Source organism: Oncorhynchus mykiss, chromosome 4, assembly GCF_057628025.1.
Source record: "Oncorhynchus mykiss isolate SJ-2025 chromosome 4, ASM5762802v1, whole genome shotgun sequence".
NCBI lineage: Eukaryota > Metazoa > Chordata > Actinopteri > Salmoniformes > Salmonidae > Oncorhynchus > Oncorhynchus mykiss.
The window spans coordinates 91,409,928-91,425,477 of record NC_143025.1 but is presented as its reverse complement, the minus strand read 5'-3'; positions in this window follow the sequence as shown (position 1 = coordinate 91,425,477).

Genomic DNA, 15,550 nt, shown 5'->3' with positions numbered 1-15,550 from the left:
GGGTAGATTGACCTCAGGTCTCCCCTCTGGAAGCCCAAGGTAGGGGGCGGGGGTAGGTTGACCTCAGGTCTCCCCATTGGAGGCCCGAGGTAGGGGGGCGGGGGTAGGTTGACCTCAGGTCTCCCCATTGGAGGCCCGAGGTAGGTGGGCGGGGGTAGGTTGACCTCAGGTCTCCCCATTGGAGGCCCGAGGTAGGGGGGCGGGGGTAGATTGACCTCAGGTCTCCTCACTGGAAGCCTGAGGTAGGGGGGCGGGGGTAGATTGACCTCAGGTCTCCCCTCTGGAAGCCCGAGGTAGGGGGGCGGGGGTAGATTGACCTCAGGTCTCCCCATTGGAGGCCCGAGGTAGGGGGGCGGGGGTAGATTGACCTCAGGTCTCCCCATTGGAGGCCCGAGGTAGGGGGGCAGGGGTAGATTGACCTCAGGTCTCCACATTGGAGGCCCGAGGTAGGGGGGCGGGGGTAGATTGACCTCAGGTCTCCCCATTGGAGGCCCGAGGTAGGGGGGCGGGGGTAGATTGACCTCAGGTCTCCCCATTGGAGGCCCGAGGTAGGGGGGCGGGGGTAGATTGACCTCAGGTCTCCCATTGGAGGCCCGAGGTAGGGGGGTGGGGGTAGATTGACCTCAGGTCTCCCCATTGGAGGCCCGAGGTAGGGGGGCGGGGGTAGATTGACCTCAGGTCTCCCCATTGGAGGCCCGAGGTAGGGGGTCGGGGGTAGATTGACCTCAGGTCTCCCCTCTGGAAGCCCGAGGTAGGGGGGCGGGGGTAGATTGACCTCAGGTCTCCCCATTGGAGGCCCGAGGTAGGGGGGCGGGGTTAGGTTGACCTCAGGTCTCCCCATTGGAGGCCCGAGGTAGGGCAGCGGGGGTAGATTGACCTCAGGTCTCCCCATTGGAGGCCCGAGGTAGGGGGGCGGGGGTAGATTGACCTCAGGTCTCCCCATTGGAGGCCCGAGGTAGGGGGGCGGGGGTAGATTGACCTCAGGTCTCCCCATTGGAGGCCCGAGGTAGGGGGGCGGGGGTAGATTGACCTCAGGTCTCCCCATTGGAGGCCCGAGGTAGGGGGGCGGGGGTAGATTGACCTCAGGTCTCCCCATTGGAGGCCCGAGGTAGGGGGGCGGGGGTAGATTGACCTCAGGTCTCCCCATTGGAGGCCCGAGGTAGAGGGGGCGGGGAAATCTATCAAATACCGCACCTCTAACTTTGTACAGTACTAATGCAATTAGTAAAATCATTCACACTACAAAATGCTACCAAATAAACCACAATTCATTCATAATACTGTGAATATATCATTTCACAGACATATTGTTGCATTTTTTTCTGGTTTGTGCGAAATCGTTAAGAATAATATCAAAACCAATCCAAATGTATCCAAATCTGTGGACTGCTCTCAGAATGTGTCTTCCTCTTCCAGTGACCGTAGCTGAAGCGGAGAGGAGCCTTTCAAAGCTGATGCTCATCAAATCCTACCTGAGGTTCACCATGTCACAGGAACGCCTTAGTGGCCTTGCTGTCATCAGTACTAACCATGCAGTTGCTGGGCAGATCTCTTATGATGATGTAGTTGATGACTTTGCATCAATAAATGCAAGAAAGGTCAGGGGTTAGATGGCAATTGTCCAGTTTAGTTTTAAGCACTATGGATAGTGAGTTTTAAGCACTGTGGATAGTGAGTTTTAAGCACTGTGGATAGTGAGTTAATTTTAAACACTGTGGATAGTGAGTTTAAGCACTGCGGATAGTGAGTTTAAGCACTGTGGATAGTGAGTTTTAAGCACTGTGGGATAGTGAGTTTTAAGCACTGTGGATAGTGAGGTTTAAGCACGGTGGATAGTGAGTTTAAGCACTGTGGATAGTGAGTTAATGTGAAACACTGTGGATAGTGAGTTAATTTGAAACACTGTGGATAGAGAGTTCATTTTAAACACTGTGGATAGTGAGTTTTAAACACTGTGGATAGTGATTTTAAGCTCTGTGGAAAGTGAGTTTAATCACTGTGGATAGTGAGTTTTAAGCACTGTGGATAGTGAGTTTTAGCACTGTGGATAGAAAGTTAATTTGAAACACTGTGGATAGAGAGTTTTAAACACTGTGGATAGTGAGTTTTAAACACTGTCGATAGTGAGTTTAAGCACTGTGGAAAGTGGGTTCATTTTAAACACTGTGGATAGTGAGTTTTAAACACTGTGGATAGTGATTTTAAGCACTGTGGAAAGTGAGTTTAATCACTGTGGATAGTGAGTTTTAAGCACTGTGGATAGTGAGTTTTAGCACTGTGGATAGTGAGTTTTAAGCACTGTGGATAGAGAGTTTTAAACACTGTGGATAGTGAGTTTTAAACACTGTCGATAGTGAGTTTAAGCACTGTGGAAAGTGGGTTCATTTTAAGCACTGTGGATAGTGAGTTTTAGCACTGTGGATAGTGAGTTTTAAGCACTGTGGATAGTGAGTTTTAAACACTGTCGATAGTGAGTTTAAGCACTGTGGAAAGTGGGTTCATTTTAAACACTATGGATAGTGAGTTTTAAACACTGTGGATAGTGATTTTAAGCACTGTGGAAAGTGAGTTTAATCACTGTGGATAGTGAGTTTTAAGCACTGTGGATAGAGAGTTTTAAACACTGTGGATAGTGAGTTTTAAACACTGTCGATAGTGAGTTTAAGCACTGTGGAAAGTGGGTTCATTTTAAGCACTGTGGATAGTGAGTTTTAGCACTGTGGATAGTGAGTTTTAAGCACTGTGGATAGTGAGTTTTAAACACTGTCGATAGTGAGTTTAAGCACTGTGGAAAGTGGGTTCATTTTAAACACTATGGATAGTGAGTTTTAAACACTGTGGATAGTGATTTTAAGCACTGTGGAAAGTGAGTTTAATCACTGTGGATAGTGAGTTTTAAGCACTGTGGATAGTGAGTTTTAGCACTGTGGATAGTGAGTTAATTTGAAACACTCACTATGAGTTTTAAGCACTGTGGATAGTGAGTTCATTTTAAACACTGTGGATAGGGAGTTTAAGCACTGTGGATAGTGATTTTAAGCACTGTGGAAAGTGAGTTTAATCACTGTGGATAGTGAGTTAATTTGAAACACTGTCGATAGTGAGTTTTAAGCACTGTGGATAGTGAGTTCATTTTAAACACTGTGGATAGGGAGTTTAAGCACTGTGGATAGTGAGTTTAAGCACTGTGGATAGTGAGTTTAAGCACTGTGGATTGTGAGTTCATTTTAACCTCTTGAGACTAGGGGGCAGTATTTTGATGTTTGGATGAAAAACATACCCAAATGAAACTGCATATTTCTCAGGTCCAGAAGCTTCATTTAAAGGGATATCAACCAGATTCCTTTCCATATGGCTTCCACATGGTGTGAAGTCTTTAAGCACTGTGGATAGTGAGTTTAAACACTGTGGATAGTGAGATTCAGCACTGTGGATAGTGAGTTAATTTTAAACACTGTGGATAGTGAGTTTAAGCATTGTGGTTTCATAAGTGCATTTAATTTTCCGGTCCTAGATGGAGAGAGTTGATACTTGATGTAGGAATCGGCAGGCCTTGGTACTGTATGTCTTGATGAACACAGACAGAGACAGAAGGATCCGTGTGGAGGCCCATACATGAGTGTTTCCTTTTTCTCTGTCTGTACAGGCCCTTAGCCAACAGCCGCCACACTAGACAATAAATAATACATAAAAAGTGAAACAACAATCATCGACAACCCACCATGACTTCCTAAAGACAAGTCTGTCTTCTCTCTCTGTGTTTAAGCACAACAATCCACCATGTCTGTCTCAGGACAAGTCTGTCTTCTCTCTCTGTGTTTAAGGACAACAACCCACCATGTCTGTCTCAGGACAAGTCTGTCTTCTCTCTCTGTGTTTAAGGGCAACAACCCACCATGTCTGTCTCAGGACAAGTCTGTCATCTCTCTCTGTGTTTAAGGACAACAACCCACCATGTCTGTCTCAGGACAAGTCTGTCTTCTCTCTCTGTGTTTAAGGACAACAACCCACCATGTCTGTCTCAGGACAAGTCTGTCTTCTCTTGTCCAGCTGGAATTAGAAGCATCATCACTAAACAATACGTTCCAGATGAATACGGGGCGAAATCATTGTGACGCATTTAAAATAAGCGTAATTAACCGCTATTAGCAGATCTGCTCAGTCTTAATAAAGAGTGGGAAATGAAAACATATAAATTATTGAATCGTTGTGTTGTGTTGTGATACAACTTCCGGCGCCGACAGAGATGGCCGCCTCGCTTCGCGTTCCTAGGAAACTATGCAGTTTTTTGTTTTTTTACGTGTTATTTCTTACATTAGTACCCCAGGTCATCTTAGGTTTCATTACATACAGTCGAGAAGAACTACTGAATATAAGATCAGCATCAACTCACCATCAGTACGACCAAGAATATGTTTTTCGCGACGCGGATCCTGTGTTCTGCCTTACAAACAGGACAACGGAGTGGATCCTATGCAGCGACCCAAAAAAACGACTCCGAAAGAGAGGGAAACGAGGCGGTCTTCTGGTCAGACTCCGGAGACGGGCACAGCGCGCACCACTCCCTAGCATTCTTCTTGCCAATGTCCAGTCTCTTGACAACAAGGTTGATGAAATCCGAGCAAGGGTAGCATTCCAGAGGGACATCAGAGACTGTAACGTTCTTTGCTTCACGGAAACGTGGCTTACTGGAGAGACGCAATCCGAAGCGGTGCAGCCAACAGGTTTCTCCACGCATCGCGCAGACAGGAAAAAACATCTTTCTGGTAAAAAGAGGGGCGGGGGCGTATGCCTTATGACTAACGTGACATGGTGCGATGAAAGAAACATACAGGAACTCAAATCCTTCTGTTCACCTGATTTAGAATTCCTCACAATCAAATGTAGACCGCATTATCTACCAAGAGAATTCTCTTCGATTATAATCACAGCCGTATATATCCCCCCCCAAGCAGACACATCGATGGCTCTGAACGAACTTTATTTAACTCTCTGCAAACTGGAAACAATTTATCCGGAGGCTGCATTCATTGTAGCTGGGGATTTTAACAAGGCTAATCTGAAAACAAGACTCCCCAAATTTTATCAGCATATCGATTGCGCAACCAGGGGAGGAAAGACCTTGGACCATTGTTACTCTAACTTCCGCGACGCATATAAGGCCCTGCCCCGCCCCCCTTTCGGAAAAGCTGACCACGACTCCATTTTGTTGATCCCTGCCTACAGACAGAAACTAAAACAAGAGGCTCCCACGCTGAGGTCTGTCCAACGCTGGTCCGACCAAGCTGACTCCACACTCCAAGACTGCTTCCATCACGTGGACTGGGAGATGTTTCGTATTGCGTCAGATAACAACATTGACGAATACGCTGATTCGGTGTGCGAGTTCATTAGAACGTGCGTTGAAGATGTCGTTCCCATAGCAACGATTAAAACATTCCCTAACCAGAAACCGTGGATTGATGGCAGCATTCGTGTGAAACTGAAAGCGCGAACCACTGCTTTTAATCAGGGCAAGGTGTCTGGTAACATGACCGAATACAAACAGTGCAGCTATTCCCTCCGCAAGGCTATCAAACAAGCTAAGCGCCAGTACAGAGACAAAGTAGAATCTCAATTCAACGGCTCAGACACAAGAGGCATGTGGCAGGGTCTACAGTCAATCACGGACTACAGGAAGAAACCCAGCCCAGTCACGGACCAGGATGTCTTGCTCCCAGGCAGACTAAATAACTTTTTTGCCCGCTTTGAGGACAATACAGTGCCACTGACACGGCCTGCAACGAAAACATGCGGTCTCTCCTTCACTGCAGCCGAGGTGAGTAAGACATTTAAACGTGTTAACCCTCGCAAGGCTGCAGGCCCAGATGGCATCCCCAGCCGCGCCCTCAGAGCATGCGCAGACCAGCTGGCCGGTGTGTTTACGGACATATTCAATCAATCCCTATACCAGTCTGCTGTTCCCACATGCTTCAAGAGGGCCACCATTGTTCCTGTTCCCAAGAAAGCTAAGGTAACTGAGCTAAATGACTACCGCCCCGTAGCACTCACATCCGTCATCATGAAGTGCTTTGAGAGACTAGTCAAGGACCATATCACCTCCACCCTACCTGACACCCTAGACCCACTCCAATTTGCTTACCGCCCAAATAGGTCCACAGACGATGCAATCTCAACCACACTGCACACTGCCCTAACCCATCTGGACAAGAGGAATACCTATGTGAGAATGCTGTTCATCGACTACAGCTCGGCATTCAACACCATAGTACCCTCCAAGCTCGTCATCAAGCTCGAGACCCTGGGTCTCGACCCCGCCCTGTGCAACTGGGTACTGGACTTCCTGACGGGCCGCCCCCAGGTGGTGAGGGTAGGCAACAACATCTCCTCCCCGCTGATCCTCAACACTGGGGCCCCACAAGGTTGCGTTCTGAGCCCTCTCCTGTACTCCCTGTTCACCCACGACTGCGTGGCCACGCACGCCTCCAACTCAATCATCAAGTTTGCGGACGACACAACAGTGGTAGGCTTGATTACCAACAACGATGAGACGGCCTACAGGGAGGAGGTGAGGGCCCTCGGAGTGTGGTGTCAGGAAAACAACCTCACACTCAACGTCAACAAAACTAAGGAGATGATTGTGGACTTCAGGAAACAGCAGAGGGAACACCCCCCTATCCACATCGATGGAACAGTAGTGGAGAGGGTAGCAAGTTTTAAGTTCCTCGGCATACACATCACAGACAAACTGAATTGGTCCACTCACACAGACAGCATCGTGAAGAAGGCGCAGCAGCGCCTCTTCAACCTCAGGAGGCTGAAGAAATTCGGCTTGTCACCAAAAGCACTCACAAACTTCTACAGATGCACAATCGAGAGCATCCTGGCGGGCTGTATCACCGCCTGGTATGGCAACTGCACCGCCCTCAACCGTAAGGCTCTCCAGAGGGTAGTGAGGTCTGCACAACGCATCACCGGGGGCAAACTACCTGCCCTCCAGGACACCTACACCACCCGATGTCACAGGAAGGCCATAAAGATCATCAAGGACATCAACCACCCGAGCCACTGCCTGTTCACCCCGCTATCATCCAGAAGGCGAGGTCAGTACAGGTGCATCAAAGCTGGGACCGAGAGACTGAAAAACAGCTTCTATCTCAAGGCCATCAGACTGTTAAACAGCCACCACTAACACCGAGTGGCTGCTGCCAACACACTGACACTGACTCAACTCCAGCCACTTTAATAATGGGAATTGATGGGAAATGATGTAAATATATCACTAGCCACTTTAAACAATGCTACCTTATATAAATGTTACTTACCCTACATTATTCATCTCATACGCATACGTATATACTGTACTCTATATCATCGACGGTATCCTTATGTAATACATGTATCACTAGCCACTTTATACTATACTATGCCACTTTGTTTACATACTCATCTCATTGTACATACTGTACCCGATACCATCTACTGTATCTTGCCTATGCTGCTCTGTACCATCACTCATTCATATATCCTTATGTACATATTCTTTATCCCCTTACACTGTGTACAAGACAGTAGTTTTGGAATTGTTAGTTAGATTACTTGTTATTACTGCATTGTCGGAACTAGAAGCACAAGCATTTCGCTACACTCGCATTAACATCTGCTAACCATGTGTATGTGACAAATAAAATTTGATTTGATTTGATTTGATTTGAATCAATTGGCCTTTATTCATTCAGCTCCATACGTTTTATTTCATTTTATTTCCCAGAGCTCCATTTAGATTCACCAGAGCATGGCATCTTTTCCTGAATGCCTGTGAGTACCAAATGGCACCCTATTCCCTACATAGTGCACTGCTTTTGACCAGAGCCCTGTGGCACCCTATTCCCTACATAGTGCACTGCTTTTGACCAGAGCCCAGAGAGAGAAAAATAAGAGAAAGATAGAAAGGAGGAAGAGAAACATAAAGAGAAAGAATGGTACAGAAAGAGAGAGAGACTAGTGCACTTTAGGCAATAGAGTGCAATTTCATCTCCAGCTAGTCATGGATACATGATCTCCAGTTAGACATGAATACATTATCTACAATTAGGTACGAATACATTATCTCCAGTTAGATACGTTAGACACGAATACATTATCTCCAATTAGATATGAATACATTATCTCCAGTTAGATACGAATACATGATCTCCAGTTAGATACGAATACATTATCTCCAATTAGATATGAATACATTATCTCCAATTAGATACGAATACATTATCTCCAGTTAGATACGTTAGATACGAATACGTGCTCTCCAGTTAGACATGAATACATTATCTCAAATTAGATCCGAATACATTATCTCCAATTAGATATGAATACATTATCTCCGGTTAGATATGTTAGATACGAATACATTATCTCCAATTAGATATGAATACATGATCTCCAGTTAGATACGAATACATTATCTCCAATTAGATATGAATACATGATCTCCAATTAGATACGAATACATTATCTCCAATTAGATACGAATACATGATCTCCAACTAGATACGAATACATTATCTCCAAATAGATACGAATACATGATCTCCAATTAGATACGAATACATGATCTCCAATTAGATACTAATACATTATCTCCAATTAGATACGAATACATTATCTCCAATTAGATACGAATACATTATCTCCAATTAGATACGAATATATTATCTCCAGTTAGACATGATGTCATGGATCCCCCCGGTACTGCTCCCATTCTTTTCACCAGCTCCGGAGCTCTACGCCACCGGTCTTCTAGGCGTCACTGAACTGGATCATTACCACCAACCCCGGACTGTCTTGTCGCATTATGCACACCTGGTTCCCATTCCCCCTGATTCGTGTGTGTATACAGTTGAAGTCGGAAGTTTACATACACTAAGTTTGGAGTCATTAAAACTAATTTTTCAACCACTCCACAAATTTCTTGTTAACAAACTAGAGTTTTGGCAAGTCGGTTAGGACATCTACTTTGTGCATGACACAAGTAATTTTTCCAACAATTGTTTACAGCCAGATTAGTTCACTTATAATTCACTATATCACAATTCCAGTGGGTCAGAAGTTTACATACACTAAGTTGACTGTGCCTTTAAACAGCTTGGAAAAATCAAGAAAATAATGTCATGGCTTTAGGATGCTAATTAACATAATTTGAGTCAATTGGAGGTGTACCTGTGGATGTATTTCAAGGCCTACCTTCAAACTCAGTTCCCCTTTGCATGACATCATGGGAAAATCAAAAGAAATCAGCCAAGACCTCAGATAAAAAAAATGTAGACCTCCACAAGTCTGGTTCATCCTTGGGAGCCATTTCCAAACGCCTGAAGGTACCACGTTCATCTGTACAAACAATAGTACGCAAGTACAAACACCATGGGACCACGCAGCTGTCATACCGCTCAGGGAGGAGATGCATTCTGTCTCCTAGAGATGAACTTACTTTGGTACGAAAAGTGCAAATCAATCCCAGAACAACAGCAAAGGACCTTGTGAAGATGCTGGAGGAAACATGTACAATGTCTATATCCGCAGTAAAATGAGTCCTATATCGACATAACCTGAAAGGCCGCTCAGCAAGGAAGAAGCCACTGCTCCAAAACCACCATAAAAAAGCCAGACTACGGTTTGCAACTGCACATGGGGACAAAGATCGTACTTTTTGGAGAAATGTCCTCTGATCTGATGAAACAAAAAAAGAACTGTTTGGCCATAACGACCATCGTTATGTTTGGAGGAAAAAGGGGGAGGCTTGCAAGCCGAAGAACACCATCCCAACCGTGAAGCACGGGGGTGGCAGCATCATGTTGTGGGGGTGCTTTGCTGCAGGAGGGACTGGTGCACTTCACAAAACAGATGGCTTCATGAGGTAGGAAAATGATGTGGATATATTTAAGCAACATCTCAAGACATCAGTCAGGAAGTTAAAGCTTGGTCGCAAAAGGGTGTTCCAATTGGACAATTACCTAATAATAATACATAATAATTATTATTAATTAATTATTAGCATACTTCCAAAGTTGTGGCAAAATGGCTTAATCTGTCTGGTTCCATTGGAACCGTAGCGTCCCACCTCGACAACAGCCAGTGAAATTTGCAGGGCGCCAAATTCATAACAACAGAAATCCCATAATTAAAATTCCTCAAACATACAAGTGTCATACACCATTTTAAAGACAAACTTCTTGTAAATCCAACCACAGTGTCCTCTTTCAAAAAGGCTTTACAGCGAAAGCACACCATGCGATTATGTTAGGTCAGCGCTTAGTCACAGAAAACCATACAGCCATTTTCCAGCCAAGGAGAGGGCTCTCAAAAGTCAGAAACAGCGATTAAATTAATCACTAACCTTTGATGATTTTCATCAGATGGCACTCATAGGACTTCATGTTACAAAATACATGTATGTTTTGTTCGATAAAGTTCATATTTATATCCAAAAATCCTAGTTTACATTGGCGCTTATGTTCAGTAATGTTTTGCCTCAAACAAACACCCGGTGAAAGTGCAGAGAGCCACATCAAATTACAGAAATACTCCAACCAAGGAGAGGTGTCACAAAAGTCAGAAATAGTGTTAAAATTATTCACTTACCTTTGATGATCTTCATCTGATGGAACTCCCAGGTCTCCATGTTAGACAATATATGTTAGTTTTGTACGATAAAGTTCATCTTTATGTCCAAATACCTCGCGCATTTAGTCCAGTAATCCAAATGCACAAGGCGAAGACGGTCAAAAAAGTTCCATTACAGTTTGTCACGAGCGCGGCTGTGAGCACGAGCTCCATTCCCTTTCATTTCTAAAGACAAAGGAATTGTCCAGTTGGAATATTATTGAAGATTTATGACATGTCAAACGATGTATAGAATCAATCTTTAGGATGTTTTTATCATAAATCTACAATAATGTTCCAACCGGACAATTCCTTTGTCTTTAGAAATTAAAAGGGAACGGAGCTCGTGCTCACGGCCGCGCGCGTGACTGAACTAATGGCTTTCAGCCAGACCCCTGATTCAAACAGCTCTTATTCTCTCCTCTTTCATAGTAGAAGCCTGAAAAAACGTTCTAAAGACTGTTGACATCTAGTGGAAGCCTTAGGAAGTGCAATCTGACCCAATTTACACTGTATATTGGATAGGCAATCACTTGAAAAACTACAAACCTCAGATTTCCAACTTCCTGGTTGGATTTGTCTCAGGTTTTCGCCTGCCATATGGGTTCTGTTATGCTCACAGACATCATTCAAACAGTTTTAGAAACTTCAGAGTGTTTTCTATCCAAATCTACTAATAATATGCATATCCTAGCCTGAGTAGCAGGCCATTTACTCTGGGCACGCTTTTCATCCGGACGTGAAAATACTGCCCCCTACCCCAAAGAAGTTCAAGGACAACAAAGTCAAGGTATTGGAGTGGCCACCACAAAGTCCTGACATCAATCATATAGAAAATTTGTAGGCAGAACTGAAAAAGCATGTGCGAGCAAGGAGGCCTACAAACCTGACTCAGTTACACCAGGAGGAATGGGCCAAAATTCACCCAACTTATTGTTTGTGGAAGGCTACCCGAAACGTTTGACCCAAGTTAAACAATTTAAATGCAATGCTACCAAATGCTAATTGAGTGTATGTAAACTTCTGACCCACTGGGAATGTGATGAAAGAAATAAAAGCTGAAATAAATCATTCTCTCTACTATTATTCTGACATTTCACATTCTTAAAATAAAGTGGTGATCCTAACTGAACTAAGACAGGGATTTTTTTACCAGGATTAAATGTAAGGAAATGTGAAAACTGAGTTTAAATGTATTTGGCAAAGGTGTATGTAAACTTCCGACTTTTGTATATGTGCCCTCTGTTCCCCATTGTCCTTGTCGATTATTGTCTCATGTCCGTTGGTCTTGTGATTAACTGTGCTCTGTGGTATCGGATTTCATGGTACTTGTTATTGTGCACTTGTTATTACGGGTCTAGTCATCGTGTATTACTTAGAAATTTAGACCTCACTCTTTTGTTTGGGTTACATCCCTGTGTTGTGTGTGTGTGTGTGTAAATATATATATATATATATATATATATATATATATATATACACACGTGTTTGGTTTGGGCTTCGTCCCCGTCGTTTTCATTACATACTTTATTTTGGGTGGAGAAATAAAACCCTCTATTACGTATTCCTGCGCCTGTCTCCTGTCATTATACAAGGTGACACATGAGTACATTATCTCCAGTTAGCCATGGATGGAGGAAACAAATTAGTCACACAGGGTTATGAGACGCTCCATCCATAACCAGGTTATACATTTCATACTCTCAAGGTTTTATAGTTTAGGGCGGAGAAGCAGCAGAGCAATGGTACAGAAGGAGGAGGGAGGGAGGAGTGAGGGAGGAAGAGAGAGAGGAGGGGAAGAGAGAGCGAATAGAGAGTTTCGAAAGGAAACCTTTTGAGCTCTTGATTCAGTTCCTTTTGATTCAGGTCCTTTTGATTCAGTTACTTATGATTCAGCTCCTTTTGACTCAGTTCCTTTTGATTCAGCTCCTTTTGATTCAGCTCCTTTTGATTCAGCTCCTTTTGATTCAGCTCCTTTTCATTTAGTTCCTTTTCATTTAGTTCCTTTTGATTCAGTTCCTTTTGATTCAGCTCCTTTTGATTCAGCTCCTTTTCATTTAGTTCCTTTTGATTCAGTTCATTTTGATTCAGTTCCTTTTCATTTAGTTCCTTTTGATTCAGTTCCTTTTGATTCAGCTCCTTTTGATTCAGTTCCTTTTGATTCAGCTTCGTTTGATTTATTTTCTCCAGAAGACTTGGTAGCATGTTGAAATTAGCATGTTTCACAATTAATTTAAACTAATTCAATAGTAATGTTTTGATAATATACAAACTTTACGTTGTGTTTAATGTGTTTTAAAAAAAAACAACCTCATCTCAGTTCATTACTGCAGTAGATAGTTGCTACACTTCTCTCAGTCAGTGTCAGCCCAGATTCAATGGGATGATAACTAAAACAAGATGGATGGTAGTTTATGCACTGGGGTCTCTGTCAAGTATAGTCATCACTCTCACTCCTCACCTTTGACCTCTTACTGGTTAATCTGGTAGCTCACATGTCATATCATCACGTTCGATGACAAACGTGGCACTATATCGTGGACATCTTCTGGATTCATGTCCTCGGCTTGATATACAGTCGCTGCAACTTGAACTATCCGACGTATGGTGGAGGTACGTTTTCAAACCATTTCTCGTTCACCGAGGTGAAAACACGCTGACTAGAAGGAAAGGTTAGCCTGCTGAACTTCTAGTCTAAAATCATAGCATCTGAATAGGGACGGGGGCAATTAAAACTCTTTACCATTTATTTTTGTTACCTTCTTTTATTTGCCCTTTTCAAGGTCTACGAGTCCTAAATATACATGACACTAATTACAAAGACGATCCAAGTCATTGACCTTTTCTACGGATTAGAGCCTCTCCTCTTTAATCCTCTTCCACACTGAGAGAAAGAGCAGCTCATGGAAAAGTTACCAGGGGAAGTTACTTCATGAAAAGGTTATTGACACCAACCATACCGATCACTTATGTGCAGGCATTTTACTGATATCGTTCATTACGATAAGTAGCCTGTACTAGAGAAATGTGAAGTTTGAAATGAAATAAGTTTGCTAATATGGGGTGATTGTTAAAAGGGGAGAATTGATGCCTGCAACCATCAAACTAGTAGTAGTAGTTTAAAGGATAATAAATCAAAACTGGGGTCCACATTGATGTTGTAAACTTATACTTCTATTTATCATTATCAAATCAATTCAAGCAATTTATTATGATATGTCCCAGCTCTAACACCTACCCAGAATAATACATGTTGTCTCTATGTCCCAGCTCTAACTCCTACCCAGAATAATACATGTTGTCTCTATGTCCCAGCTCTAACTCCTACCCAGAATAATACATGTTGTCTCTATGTCCCAGCTCTAACTCCTACCCAGAATAATACATGTTGTCCATAAGTCCAGCTCTAACTCCTACCCAGAATAATACATGTTGTCTCTATGTCCCAGCTCTAACACCTACCCAGAATAATACATGTTGTCTCTATGTCCCAGCTCTAACACCTACCCAGAATAATACATGTTGTCTCTATGTCCCAGCTCTAACTCCTACCCAGAATAATACATGTTGTCTCTATGTCCCAGCTCTAACTCCTACCCAGAATAATACATGTTGTCTCTATGTCCCAGCTCTAACTCCTACCCAGAATAATACATGTTGTCTCTATGTTCCAGCTCTAACTCCTACCCAGAATAATACATGTTGTCTCTATGTCCCAGCTCTAACTCCTACCCATAATAATACATGTTGTCTCTATGTCCCAGCTCTAACTCCTACCCAGAATAATACATGTTGTCTCTATGTCCCAGCTCTAACACCTACCCAGAATAATACATGTTGTCTCTATGTTCCAGCTCTATCTCCTACCCAGAATAATACATGTTGTCTCTATGTTCCAGCTCTAACACCTACCCAGAATAATACATGTTGTCTCTATGTTCCAGCTCTAACTCCTACCCAGAATAATACATGTTGTCCATAAGCCCAGCTCTAACACCTACCCAGAATAATACATGTTGTCTCTATGTCCCAGCTCTAACTCCTACCCAGAATAATACATGTTGTCTCTATGTTCCAGCTCTAACTCCTACCCAGAATAATACATGTTGTCCATAAGCCCAGCTCTAACACCTACCCAGAATAATACATGTTGTCTCTATGTCCCAGCTCTAACTCCTACCCAGAATAATACATGTTGTCTCTATGTCCCAGCTCTAACTCCTACCCAGAATAATACATGTTGTCTCTATGTCCCAGCTCTAACTCCTACCCAGAATACTACATGTTGTCTCTATGTCCCAGCTCTATCTCCTACCCAGAATAATACATGTTGTCCATGAGTCCAGCTCTAACTCCTACCCAGAATAATACATGTTGTCTCTATGTCCCAGCTCTAACTCCTACCCAGAATAATACATGTTGTCTCTATGTCCCAGCTCTAACACCTACCCAGAATATTACATGTTGTCTCTATGTCCCAGCTCTAACTCCTACCCAGAATAATACATGTTGTCTCTATGTCCCCTCTAACTCCTACCCAGAATATTACATGTTGTCTCTATGTCCCAGCTCTAACTCCTACCCAGAATAATACATGTTGTCTCTATGTCCCAGCTCTAACTCCTACCCAGAATAATACATGTTGTCTCTATGTCCCAGCTCAAACTCCTACCCAGAATAATACATGTTGTCTCTATGTCCCAGCTCTAACTCCTACCCAGAATAATACATGTTGTCTCTATGTCCCCTCTAACTCCTACCCAGAATATTACATGTTGTCTCTATGTCCCAGCTCTAACTCCTACCCAGAATATTACATGTTGTCTCTATGTCCCAGCTCTAACACCTACCCAGAATAATACATGTTGTCTCTATGTCCCAGCTCTAACTCCTA